Source organism: Lissotriton helveticus, chromosome 4_1 (genome assembly GCF_964261635.1).
Source record: "Lissotriton helveticus chromosome 4_1, aLisHel1.1, whole genome shotgun sequence".
Taxonomy (NCBI): Eukaryota; Metazoa; Chordata; class Amphibia; order Caudata; family Salamandridae; genus Lissotriton; species Lissotriton helveticus.
Genome location: NC_136063.1, coordinates 1,952,954,846 through 1,952,969,179, shown reverse-complemented (window position 1 = coordinate 1,952,969,179; position 14,334 = coordinate 1,952,954,846).

The following is a 14,334-nucleotide window of genomic DNA, read 5'->3' as shown; positions in this document are numbered from 1 at the left end:
CCCATACATGCCCTTAGGGCATGTATGTGCGCCATATGCCCCCAAATTTCTTTTTCAGGGGTGCAGCAGGGTGTTCTTGAGACACCCCTGCACCCTTGGAAAAATTCCTAATTTGCGATGAGCTAATTGCTAATCGCAAATTGCACCTTCATTCCTATGGGCCTCCTGGCCCATGGAAATGAATGGGTAATTTGCAATTAGCAATTTGCTCATCGCAAATTACGAATGGTAAAGAATCGCTATGTATTCCTTAAAATTCGCTATTTAGGAAATGCAAAATAGTTTGATGATACATATGGCGGTTCATCTCTAACAAGATAAGAAGCTTAGGGATACATTTATGATGACTGGCGCAATGAAGTGGACATCACTTACTTCATTGGTAGGCCTTTACATGTATTATCTCCTCTGTATTCTTCATCAAGCGTAACTTTGATCTGCAATCCTGAGTAGGCCTCACCTTAAACAAACCTCTGGATAGGCCACACCTTATCGTCATCCTGAATTAATCATTTAAAATGCCAGGGACAGATTTATGATAGGTGTATGCCTCTTTTGCGCCACTGTGCGTCACTTTTGTGATGCAGCGGCGGTGCAAAAGATTTGCTATGAGGCGACAAAATTACAAATTGATGCATTTAGGCAGATGTGTCATGGTGTAAAAAACACCGTGCCACATGAAACCGATGCAGCAGTGATGCAAAAGATGCACCACGTTGCAAGACAGGCCTCACTTGGGGCCATATGTATCAAGCTAATTAGCATTCGCAAAGGCCGAAATTCTGTGAATTTCGGCCTTTGCGAATGCTAATTAGACAAATGGTATGTATCAAACAAGTTTGATGCAAAATAAGGAATAGCAAAATTTGCTATTCCTTATTTTGCGATTGCACTGAAGGATTTGCAAATTTTGCGATTTCTTAAATGCAATGTATCAAACAAAAAATATGCAAAAAATGCCATTAAGGATTTGCAAATTACCACCAACTTCTAGTTGGTGGTAATTTGCGAATTCTTTTCAAAAAGCTTTTTTTCCAAAAAACAAAAGGTGCCATATGACGCCCATACATGCCCTTAGGGCATGTATGTGCGCCATATGCCCCAAAATTTCTTTTTCAGGGGTGCAGCAGGGTGTTCTTGAGACACCCCTGCACCCTTGGAAAAATTCCTAATTTGCGATGAGCTAATTGCTAATCGCAAATTGCACCTTCATTCCTATGGGCCTCCTGGCCCATGGAAATGAATGGGTAATTTGCAATTAGCAATTTGCTCATCGCAAATTAGGAATGGTAAAGAATCGCTATTTATTCCTTAAAATTCGCTATTTAGGAAATGCAAAATAGTTTGATGATACATATGGCGGTTCATCTCTAACAAGATAAGAAGTTTAGGGATACATTTATGATGACTGGCGCAATGAAGTGGACATCACTTACTTAATTGGTAGGCCTTTACATGTATTATCTCCTCTGTATTCTTCATCAAGCGTAACTTTGATCTGCAATCCTGAGTAGGCCTCACCTTAAACAAACCTCTGGATAGGCCACACCTTATCGTCATCCTGAATTAATCATTTAAAATGCTAGGGACAGATTTATGATAGGTGTATGCCTCTTTTGCGCCACTGTGCGTCACTTTTGTGATGCAGCGGCGGTGCAAAAGATTTGCTATGAGGCGACAAAATTACAAATTGATGCATTTAGGCAGATGTGTCATGGTGTAAAAAAAACGTGCCACATGAAACCGATGCAGCAGTGATGCAAAAGATGCACCATGTTGCAAGACAGGCCTCACTTGGGGCCATATGTATCAAAAAATGCCATTAAGGATTTGCAAATTACCACCAACTTCTAGTTGGTGGTAATTTGCGAATTCTTTTCAAAAAGCTTTTTTTCCAAAAAACAAAAGGTGCCATATGACGCCCATACATGCCCTTAGGGCATGTATGTGCGCCATATGCCCCAAAATTTATTTCTTTTTCAGGGGTGCAGCAGGGTGTTCTTGAGACACCCCTGCACCCTTGGAAAAATTCCTAATTTGCGATGAGCTAATTGCTAATCGCAAATTGCACCTTCATTCCCATGGGCCTCCTGGCCCATGGAAATGAATGGGTAATTTGCAATTAGCAATTTGCTCATCGCAAATTAGGAATGGTAAAGAATCGCTATTTATTCCTTAAAATTCGCTATTTAGGAAATGCAAAATAGTTTGATGATACATATGGCAGTTCATCTCTAACAAGATAAGAAGCTTAGGGATAGATTTATGATGACTGGCGCATCACCAGGGATGTGCCAGTCATCCTGTGCCGCTGTTCCGCCACCCATGGTGTGCTGCATTTACAATGCGGCGCACCATGGGGCAAAAAAGGCACAGATGCGTGACGCATCTGTGCCGTAAAGGTGGCGCATTGCTGGAGTTGCATTGAAAGTGCGATGCAGCTCCAGCAAGGCTCAGGGGTGCTCCATCTCCACAATGCTGCGTCAAGACCTATGCCTGCTTCAAGCAGGCGCAGGGTTTTGACGCAGCTTTGTCCTATCTGATTGTAAATGCGGCACACCATGGGTGGCAGAGCAGCGGTGCACGTTAACTGGTGCATCCCTGGGGATGTGCCAGTTAACATAAATCTGCCCCTTTACATTTAAGTATGTGCAGGGGACACAGAGTCGGTGAGGCTTATCCAAGGTTAAGAAGAGATGAGTCCTGTTCACTGAAAAATTGGACATAGGCTTCACCTCCTCAGCATCGGTGGACATGGCTAAATAATAGGTGCAAAATGTTACTCTTGTTAAACAATTTTACTATTATAATCTCTGAGATTTGTCTCTTACTCTGCAACATCTCATTGTTGTTATCTTTCTTTAAAGATAAAGACAACATCAACATGAGCGACAATCAGCAATCAGTTGATTTCGACCTCATCATTGAACTCGTAATTGAAACATCAGTGGATGTTGATCCCTTGGATGATTTAAATCCTGAGGATGAAGAAGAACGTGATGAGGATGCAGATTTGTCAGAATTGTATGACATAGGATGGGAAGCTGACGTGCTTGAGCCTATGGAACTATAAACATTTATTTTAAAAATTTATAATAAATGAAAAGTAAAAATGTAAACCGTTTCATTTAAAAATAAAGACACGTTCAAAAACAGGTTATGTGTAGTGTCTTCAATAAAATATTAAAATATGCTCATAAAATTAGATCAGATTCACATATAAAACAGCACAGGTAAAATGAATATAAATTCCATTTCTTTTCTGCTATTTCTGTATTCTAAATTTGCCAAGCACTAAAAAATCTTCTATGTAAAAATGTCAAGTAGTGTTTTAAGTTTTTGATTACTGTTATTGATTTACTGTTGGGTAATAGTGGTTAATAACATTTTTTAATATATTTTACCACAGATTCAACTGCAGATCATTTCAAGATTTCAGCATGCCAACCAAAGAAAGACTGAGAAAGGCTGCAAAACGTCAAAGACAGCAGGTCAATGAAAAAAAGCAGCAGTCCTCTAACAAAAAGATTTGTCAAGTCACCAAGAAAGCACCGGGTAAGAGTACAAAAACATTCATAAGAAATATCTGTAGTAAAAAAAATATTACTACAGAAAATGTTTCAGTCCAGAAAAAGAGAAGCAATTCAAACGGAAAGGAAAGGCCAATGAAAAATGTTACTGCTAGAGCAAGAGATAACTCTGTGCATGATAGTAGAAGGAAACAACAGTTTAGGGACATTCGTAAACGAATGTTCCGCAACAGGATAATTGGCAAATTGTTAAAAAATATTAAGAAAGGTCAACAGAAAGTGGTTTTTTATAAGAGAAAAAAAATAGTTGAGAAAGTTATTGATCAGGCATTTGAAATTAAACGTAAGTTATTTATTTTGATAATCAATAGAATTAGGAAGCTAAACAAGGCAATTTATGATTTCAAAAGAAATAGTAGATGGAAGAGAATAGTTAATCGTAGTAATTTTTGTGAAGTTTTTTCTGGAGAATGGATGCATAGTTCAAGCTGTGAGGCATTTTTTAATGAGGAGAGTTATTTCCAGGATAATGATTTGGTGCATGCAGTTGACACCAATGGTCGAGCTTATGAAGTGAAAGATGGTTGTCCAGTTGAAAAAGAAAAACTTGTGACAACAGAGGCAGAAGAGGTGTTAGGTAATGAGGTTTTAGGAAGACGTCCTAAGGGTCCTGTGTATACCTGGAAGTGTAGTAGTATTTGCAGTGTGCGACAGGATTCCATCAATTTGCTTTGTGATTTTGTACGGTCATTTAATAAGAAAAGTTTGAAGCAGAAAATGAAGTTGTTGCAAGAATTAGATCCTTGCAGAGTGAGAGAAGTGACAGGTTTGCATGGTCATTCACTGGCTTGTCTTTCCAGGAGAGTATGCCAGAGTGTTTTTCATCATTTCAGGATGCTAGCAGTGCATCATAATAAAGTGAGGAAATTAGTTAGAATGTTGTATTATGCTAAGAGTCCAGCAATTATGCTTAAACAATTATGCGCTGCTCTTTTGCATGGTTCTGAAATAGATGTGAAGAATATATGTGAAGAAATTGAGTTTTGTTACTTTGGAAGTAAAGAGGAGAATGTTGAAATTGACCAAGAAGAAGCGAGTAATGTGGAAGATAGTGTACAGGTTTCCAGTACAGATAATTTCCAGAGGGAAATTGCGACGTTTCAGGTGAAATCAAGTGAGAGGCCAAATTTCACTTGTGTGTGTTGTCGACGCACTTATTATAAGAATCAGACTAAGTTAGTGGATTTATATGCAAAAAGTGAAAGGGAAAATAATAGTGAATGGAAGGATTTCACAACATACTTGATGGTAGAAAATTGTTTTGATTTGGGATTGGATCAACGTGTGTGTACTTATTGTTGTAACAAATTAAATCAAAACCAGATGCCTGCTAGAGCAGTTCATAATAATCTGGAATTGGTTGAGATTCCTTCTGAATTGAAGGATTTAAATACTTATGAATCTATTTTGATTCAAAGTATCCATCCCTTTCAGGCTATTGTAAGAATGGAGCCAAAGACAGAGAAATTGCCTCCATCAGATTTACAGAGAGGATTAAAGGGAAGAGTTGTTTATTTGCCTCTAGATTTGAAGAAAAACATTAACACAATTGGAGTAGAAAAAGTGGAAGAGGAACCTCTGGTTATCTTAGTTAATGGGGTTCCGACAAAGAATAAGAAAATATGGCAAGATTTAGTGGATGTTAGGAAAGTTAAAAAGGCAACATTGTATTTGAAAAAAAATAATAAATACTATAAGAATGTATATGTTGCAGAAGAGGAAGTAAGTGAGGAAGAGGATAGCGATTTGTGTGCTGGTCAAATTGAGAAAGTAGAACCCTCTACTAGTGAAGAAATATATGAACATTATAGTGTTCATCCTTTGCATTCCAAGGAAGTCATGGGGAATGCTATTGAGTTGTTTCAAATGAAACAAGCCAAAGGGAGTCCCATTAGTGTTTGGGAGGAAAGTTTGGAAGCTCGGTGTTTCCCACAGCTTTTTCCAACAGGTCAGGGAGGAAGATATGATGAGCGACCTCATCAAATTCCTGCTTCTGAATACCGGACTTTGCGATTGTATGCAGGAGATGCTAGGTTTCGACAATGCATTCCCTATTTGTTTCATCTCCTGTTTGAAAGCGATCTGTCTGGACTGTCATATGCAGTGAACCACATCTTGAAAAGTGGTATACACATGCAAAACATCTCGGCAAGTGACTTTATGGATAAAGTCAATGTCCAAGACAGTATTTTGGATTCTCACCTGATTAATCTCATGGCGTGTCAGCGTGGTACTAATGAGTACTGGTACCGTCGTCATGGTGATTTAAAATGTATGCTGAGGAACTTAGGAACTCCCACATGGTTCCTCACTCTGAGCTGTGCCGAGTATGGCTGGGAAGACTTACTTGAATTTCTACGAGAGGCAAATGGAAACATCGAAAACATCGAATTCAAGACACCCGGAGAACTGTGCTCTTTGGATCCAGTCAATATATGTAGGTACTTCAATCATAGATTTGAAGCTATGATGTCTTTCATCATGAATAAGAAGAATCCACCTCTTGGAGAGGTGTTGGATTTCTTCTGGAGAAAGGAGTACCAAGCAAGAGGTGCTCCTCATATACATATGTTGCTGTGGATCAAGGATGCACCTAAATTTGGAACGGATCCAGAAGACTCAGTGATGAGTTTCATACAACAGTATTCTACGTGTGCTGTTCCAAACGCAAAGGAGAAGAAAAGCCTAAGAGAAAAAGTTCTACGTTTCCAAAGCCATCGATGTGGAAAGTACTGTCGTCGTAAATTCCGAAACAAGGACAAGTTCTACACCAAATATCGTTTCGGCTTTCCACGACCGGTGATTTCTAAAGGAAGAGTAAACAGTTTGATGTCTTCGCTGCGACAGAATGTGATGAAGAAATCACCTAAAAACACATACAATTTGAAGAGGAACGAAGAGTCTAAGTACATCAACGACTACAACCAGGTGATTTTGTCCATGTGGAATGCTAACATGGATATACAGTTTGTGGCTGATAACTGTATGGCTGTGGCTCGGTATGTGACATCTTACATCACCAAAAAAGAGAAGACAGAATTGAAGGATATGTGGGAGGACATTTCCCATGAAAAGAGCCTCAGCAAGAAGTTGTACAGTTTCAGTCTGAAGATGTTGTCGCATCGAGAAATCGGAGCTTACGAATGTTCTGACCGGTTGTCTTCAGCAAGTCTCTATGCCAAGTCCAGGAGTATCGTTTGGGCGAGTCTTGGTCTTGCTGCAACGCGTAATCGAGTTCTCAAACCTGTGCGGGAAATTGAGTATTTGGCGGAAAAGGAGCCAAACAGTACCGACATTTTGAAGACCAACATGTTGGATACATATTATCCAAATCGAAGCAGTCACCTCGAGAATGTTTGTCTGTATGAGGTTCTTCAAAATTACATATTCAAGAGGAACATCAAAGAAGATACTGAGAAAGGAGTGTATGCTGTAATAGGAAGTGAGGGATGTCTGGTCAAGCAAAGAAAATGCCACTTGGTAAACCATCGAAAATTGAGTGGCGAATCTCCTGAAAAAAAGGAGTTTTTCTATTTAGCACTTTTGCAACTTTTCAAGCCTTGGCGTGCAGAAGAGGAACTGCTTGGAGATTTCCTCTGTTACGAAGACTCTTTCAATGCTGCCAAGGAGACCATAGAATGTCCTGCTTTTCCCAAGTAATTAGAAATGTTGAATGCGGAAATTGAGCAGGAAGCAACGATTGCAGCCGAGATTGCCAGAGACAGTTCTCAGGACAGTCAGAGTTCTGCTTCATTGAGTCAGGATCCACTAGGAGGACCTGTTATCGAAAATGAAGCTGCCACTGCTATGAATGAAGTGGAAAGAGCCATGGCACATGCTCAGGAGGATGCGGTTAACTTAGAAGAGTTGGAAAGACAACTCAACGTTGAGCAGAGGAAAATATATGACGAAGTTACCATGCAAATTGATCATGGATTAAGTCATGACAAGAAAGAGTGCTCATGTACGTCGTTGAAGCCTGTCCGACTGTACGTGAGTGGAGAAGCGGGAACTGGAAAAAGTTTCCTTATTAAAGCAATTTCATGTTATTTGCAGGAAAGGACAGAGTCATCGCTGTCTTGTGTTGTCACTGCTCCAACTGGACTGGCAGCACATAACATTAAAGGGATTACTTTACATCGTTTACTGATGCTGCCAGTGGAGCATGACAACAAATTACAATATCACAAGCTATCTGGAGATGCTTGTTGTGAAGTTTCAAGAATCTTGAGGAAAATGAAACTTCTTATCATTGACGAAGTAAGCATGGTTTCCAATGTCATGCTTGCCTTTGTGCATTTGAGAATGCAAGAAGTTCTCAAAACAGAGTATGATGTGTTATTTGGTGGCAAACACATCATTGTTTTCGGAGATCTTCTGCAGCTTACACCAGTGAAAGGGCAACCTGTGTTCAAAATGCTCACGCATGAAGATACCAGGAAGTGCCTAGGGAGCATTGGCAACGTCAATATATGGTTAAACTTCAATTATGCTGAACTGCATGAAAATATGCGTCAGGCGAAGGATGAAGTTTACAAGACTATTCTACAAGATGTTAGAATTGGAAAAGTGACCGAGCATGGGAAAGAAGCTTTACATGCACGATTACTGTCAAATTTATATCCAGAACAAGATGTTGTGCCTGAGAATATTTTTCAGAAAATTACTGAGAAGAAATCTGGAATATGTTTGATGCCAACTCTTGCAGAATGTGCCAAATTTAACAACAAAATGTTGCATTTAGAAAAGCAACAGATTGTGAAACTGGAAGCTATTGACAGAGTAGAGCATATGGGATCAACAATTATTTTGTCTGAGAATTTGAAAACAAAATTGGATTCATTAGAGAAGACTATATCTAAAACTGCAGGTTTTGAAAAGACTCTGAATGTGTGCTTGAACTGCCGTATAATTTTAAGAAGGAATTTACATGTTGAAAGAGGTCTGGTAAATGGATCAATGGGTAATGTTGTTGATTTTGTAAAATACAGAAATAGAGATGGAATTGAATGTTTAAAAATTAAATTTGATGGCATTGAGGAAGTACAGCTAATTGGTCGTTGTTCTGCTAGATTTTTGCTTGTAAAAGACTTATATGTTCGCCGTAAGCAGTTTCCTGTTTGCTTGGCATATGCGGTGACAATCCATAAATCGCAAGGTTTAAGTGTAGACAGTGCATTGGTGAATATTGGCAGTTCTGTGTTCAAGGAGGGTATGGCATATGTGGCATTGTCACGAGTTAGAACTTTATCGGGATTGTACTTGATTGAGTGTGATGTCACAAACATTTGTGCGGATCTAGATTGTGTTAAGGAATACAATAGGTTAAGAAGAGAGTATGCACCACATTTGCCTCAATATCCTTTGTTTGAGAAACGTGTGGTAGGCCGGAAACGAAGAAATGTGACCAATACTGGGGAGGTTGTAGCAAAAAGACGAAAAGTCGATGAACCTGAAATTATAAGCAGAAACAAAAAGGATTCTGTTGAAGATGTTGTTGGTTTTCAATTTGAAAACAGTTCTGGTGTCGACTGCTATGCTAATGTAGTGGTTAATGTTTTGTTTTCTCTAGAAAATGTAAAAGAAGAGATTGTGGTCAATTCTGATCAAAGATTTTGCAGTTTGTTAAATTCTGTGTTAGAGAAATGTAGCACTGATAGAACAAAAATAGAAAGTGTGTCTGAAATTCGAAATCTGTTAGACAGATGTTCAGGCCGAACACAATTCTCTCAAAATATTCAGCAAGATTGTCAGGAGTTTTTAATGTATATGCTTGATGTATTGCATGCTGAAGGTGTAGATGTAGATCACCTGTTTGGGCTTTCTTATCAATGGCAGCATGACTGCGAGAACTGTAGGGTATCAAGTACTACTAGTGTAGACTCAGAAAGATTTATATATTTAACTTTGCCAGACAGTAAATCAGTCTCTTTTAATAAACTAGTAAAAGCAGCTGATCACAACATGGAGTGTAGCCAATGTAAATCTGAAATGATGTCCACATTATTTATACGAACATATGGCCAGTATGTCATTTTAATGTTCCAACGATGTAGGCCTGATGGAACAAAATTGAAAACTTTAATTAAAAATTTTGTGGCTTCACAGTTGTTAATATCAGGAAGGACTTTTGTAACTGCAGCAATTATATATCATGACGGTCCTTCAATAACATCAGGACATTACACAGCTTATTTAAAGTCTAGAAATGGCTGGTCATTCTGCAACGATTCTGTTTTAATTTTCAAAAAAAAATTGACGTATGACCTTAAAAACTCTTACCTGGTGTTTTTAAAACCAAAATTTTAGGGAAAGAATCTCGGGATGTGCTCTGAGGAATTTCAAGAAGTTCTAATGGCTCCTACACGATTTGGCCTTGAGGATAAGTATAGTACAGAGACATAACTTCTTACCATAACACTGGACGTCATGGAGAAATAAGTGCACTTTGAATGAGTTCAGAAAAACTGTTTCTTTTTATAAGCTAATTGAAGCAGCCAATCAAAACATGGAGTAGAGGGAATGTAAGTCTGCAATGCTGTCTACTGTTTTACATTGCTTTGTGATTAAAAGTGATGTAGAGAATTAAATAATTGTAGTAGTCATAGAGGTAGTGTAAGTCTGCTTCATAGTAAGCAGTGTCAGTGTCATAGGAAATGTAGAACATGACTGAGCAAGAAGGGGAAGATATTACTAGTCCAGGATTGTGAAAATGATCTTCAATATTTTAATTGTGAAAGTTGCGGAAATACAACATGACGGGATTGGCTTACAAGAATTCTAAGAGTTATAAATGGCTCAGACATGATTTGGCCTTGTGGAAACATGTGGTAGAGAGCAAGAAGTCATTTATTGTATGTAACATGTTTTTCAAAACGATGGAGGTTTTCTTTCAGAAAGTGGCGGTCTGAAAGTAATAACAGCACAACAGAGTGTAAGCTGTTCATAGGACATCCTTCGACGTCATGGAAAGTAAGTTAACTTTAAGGAGTTCTGAATTCTGATTTGTTATGTTGTATGGGTTTTTTAAACACAATCATTTTGATTGTGTTTTTTTTCCCCCTCTGTTATATGATGAATACCTTCAAGTCACTGTTTTTAGTGAAATTTGATACATTCTGAGAACAGCAAAAATAAACGATTTAACATGTATAATTAATTCTGTACTGTTTGCATTTATGATGTACATTTAGAACTGTGTAGGAGGCATGGAGAAGGAGAGGCTTCTGTAAGTGTCAAAGTTGTTGCATACAGTGCTCATATTCTACGTAGTCTTTCATATGATAGACTACATTTCCACAATGAGATACCTAAGCAAAGGAAACACAGGTGATATGATTGTGGAATGAGCAAAAAAAATTGTACGTTTTTCAATTATATTACCTGTGTTTCCTAACATTACACATCACATTGTGTAGATGAGGTTTAGGCCTGTTCCTGGAGACAGAGGAGGTCTGACATTTGTTCAACAGTGCAGTGGACATGACTCACTTCGTTTGTAGGCCTCCACATGTATTATCTCCTCTGTATTCTTCAACAAACCTAAATTCCATCTGCAACCCTGAGTAGGACTTACCTGAAACAAATCTGTGGATAGGTTACACCTTATTGGCATCTTAAAACAATCATTTAAAATGTTAGGGTCAGATTTATGGTGGCCGTGCGCCTCTTTTGCTCCATTGTGGGTCACTTTTGTGTAAAAGATGCACCATGTTGCAAGATAGGTTTCAGTTCATCTCCAGCAAGATACCATCAGTTTAAAATGTATATAATTAGCACTGTGTAGGGGGCATGCAGAAGCTGAAGCTTTTGTAAGTGTCAAAGTTGTTCCATGCAGTGCTGCACTTCTGGGTACTGTTTAATATGCTGCACTGCATGTGCACTATAAGATACCTAAGCAAAGGCAACACAGGTGATGTGATTGTGAAATGAGGAAAAGAAACTCCACATTTTTCAATTACATCACCTGTGTTTCCTAAGTTTACGAATGACATTGTGCAGATGAAGTTTAGGTCTGTCCATGGACACAGAAGAGGTCTGGCCTTTGTTCAAGAGTGAAGTGGACATGACTTACTTCATTGGTAGGTCTTCACATGTATTATCTCCTCTGTACTCTTCAACAAGCGTAAATTTCATCTAAAACCCTGAGTAGGCCTCACCTTAAACAAACCTCTGGATAGGCCACACCTTATCGTCATCCTGAATCAATCATTTCAAATGTTAGGGACAGATTTATGATAGGTGTATGCCTCTTTTGCGCCACTGTGCGTCACTTTTGTGATGCAGCGGCGGTGCAAAAGATTTGCTATGAGGCGACAAAATTACAAATTGATGCATCTAGGCAGATGTGTCATGCTGTAAAAAACCCGTGCCACATGAAACCGATGCAGCAGTGATGCAAAAGATGCACCATGTTGCAAGACAGGCCTGACTTCATCTCCAACAAGATAAGAAGCTAAGTCTTCTGTAAATGTCAAAATTGTTGTATATTTTGCTCAACTTCTATGTACTCTTTGATATGCTAGACTCCATCTGCACTATGAGATACCTAACCAAAGGCAACACAGGTGATGTGTTTGTGAAATGAGGAAAAGAAACTCTGTTTCTCCTTCAATCTTTTCCCTTGTCTTTTCTAATTTTTAAATACATGTTTTAATATTTTTCAAATGTTTGTTCTCTCTTTCACAGATTGAAAGTATAAAAACAAAAAGTGAGTAAGTTAACGACAATTATAAGGTAAATGTTTTGTACTCTTTTCGTTACATTTCTATCACATTCACCTACTAGTAGTTCGACAGCTTCATTTCTTTAACCCTCAGTTTCCTGCCTTTGCTACTTCCCTCATTCCTTTCTCTATTACCTACTTACTCTACTCCTTCCACTCCTTTTCTCAGTCCCTCTCTTCTCATAGTTCCTCACTCTTGTTCACTCACTCCGTCTCTATTACTCTTAGTGTCTTTGACTGATCACTCTTTCACTACTTGTTCATTATGCTTTCTCTCTGTAGTTCAAGCACACTAAGGGGCATATTATCAACACAGCCAATAAAATTATTGCTGTTTTTATTGGAAGAAAACTGTTGCAAAAGTGGTTTTAGCGGCAGTTTTCCGCCGCAAAAGCGGCTTTAGCGACACATTTCTGCCGATAAAAGCTGCAAAACTTTTATTGCCTATGTTGATGATATGGTTCTATGTTATTTACATTTCTTTGCTGTTTCAATTAATCTTTTCTGTTATTTTTTCTTTTCTGTTTTCTGTTTTTTCTCTCTGTTATTCCACATGTTTTAATCTTATTTTGAACATTCACTCACATTCTCCAAGAAACTCTTCTTTGTTATTGTTCTACTCTCTTTTTTTTCTTTCACTTCCTTATCTATTTTGTTTTTCACAATTATACCCTCTTCCATCTTTTCTTCCGTAAATAGATCTATTAAACAGTATCTCTGGATTACTCCCTATAGCTGTCTTTCTTTTAACATTACTCTCTGTTTACTTCCCTTATACTTACTCTTCTTTTTTTTTTTTTTTTTTTTTTGGTTCGCTCCCGGTTCGCGAACCGGGAAGCGAACGGGGAAGCGAACTAAAAGAAATAGAGCTTGCCAGAGTGCTAAACATTCTAGCAATTTTTTTTTGAAAGGGGAGGTAGTTCTGAAAAGAACTTTTTTTGTAATGTTTTTGTTGTTTTATATTTTTTTTTTATTTTTCTGAAAATGTTTTCTTTTTTTTGTATTTTTTGAACATTTTTATGTTTTTTTTTTGTTTTTGATGGAGGGGAAACAACAAAAAACAGGCATTGAAAAGGGCTCAACAGGAGCAAAAAAAAAAATTACTGTCTGGGGCGGATAGGGCAATTGTGATTGTTAATAGCTAGGTTGATTAAATTAATGCTCATGTTACCACATGACAGCAATGCACCGCAATACATACAGGTATGTTTGATATGAGCAAAGTTCTCCTGAATGTTTGGCACGGTTTCCCGTGCCTCTGCTCCTGTCAACGATATTAGTGATGTTGACCTGGCCACAGGAGTTGTTGTTGGGTTATCTTGCATGTCACGTATCTCCGCCTGGCTGTAGTTCAATGGATGCTACCTGGTCATGTGACGATGCATTGTATAGTTTCCGTAGCTATATTTTTTATCAGTGCCTCTAGATAACCGGTCTTTACAAATCAGGCAGGTGACATACCTAGCATTTACTTTTTTTTGCCCTCGAGGGAGTGAAAAAAACTGCCAAATAAAGCTGGCTTTCCGACGGGAAACCCGGGGCACCTCCTGTAAGAACTGTGGTCCTTCGGTCTCCTCTTCCTCTAGTTCATCCTCTTCCTCCTCTATCTGGCTGATAAACTGGGGAGGTGGTCCTCTCTTCCCATGAGGAGGTGGAGGTGGTGGTGGGGGTGCACCAGCTGAAGCAACTATTGAAGCCATTGCTCAACTCTCAAAAATGGTCTTCCTCTCACAAAGATGAAAGTCAGAGTGAGGAAAGAAGGAGGGGTTTTCATCATTTGGGATAAACAATAGTTCTAAACCAATGAAAAGTGTTATTTTTAGGTCACCTGACCTAGCCTTACATCATTATGAAACCAAAAGTGAAATGAACCAATGAAAAGTTTTATCAACAAGTCACATGACCTCTTACGCTTAAGTTACGCGCTGCGGAACGTGCCCCGGATCGCTTCCGGGTCGCTGCGCTTCGCGCCTCGGGTCATAAGACGCATTACGCGGCAACGCGATACGTCGTGCTTTC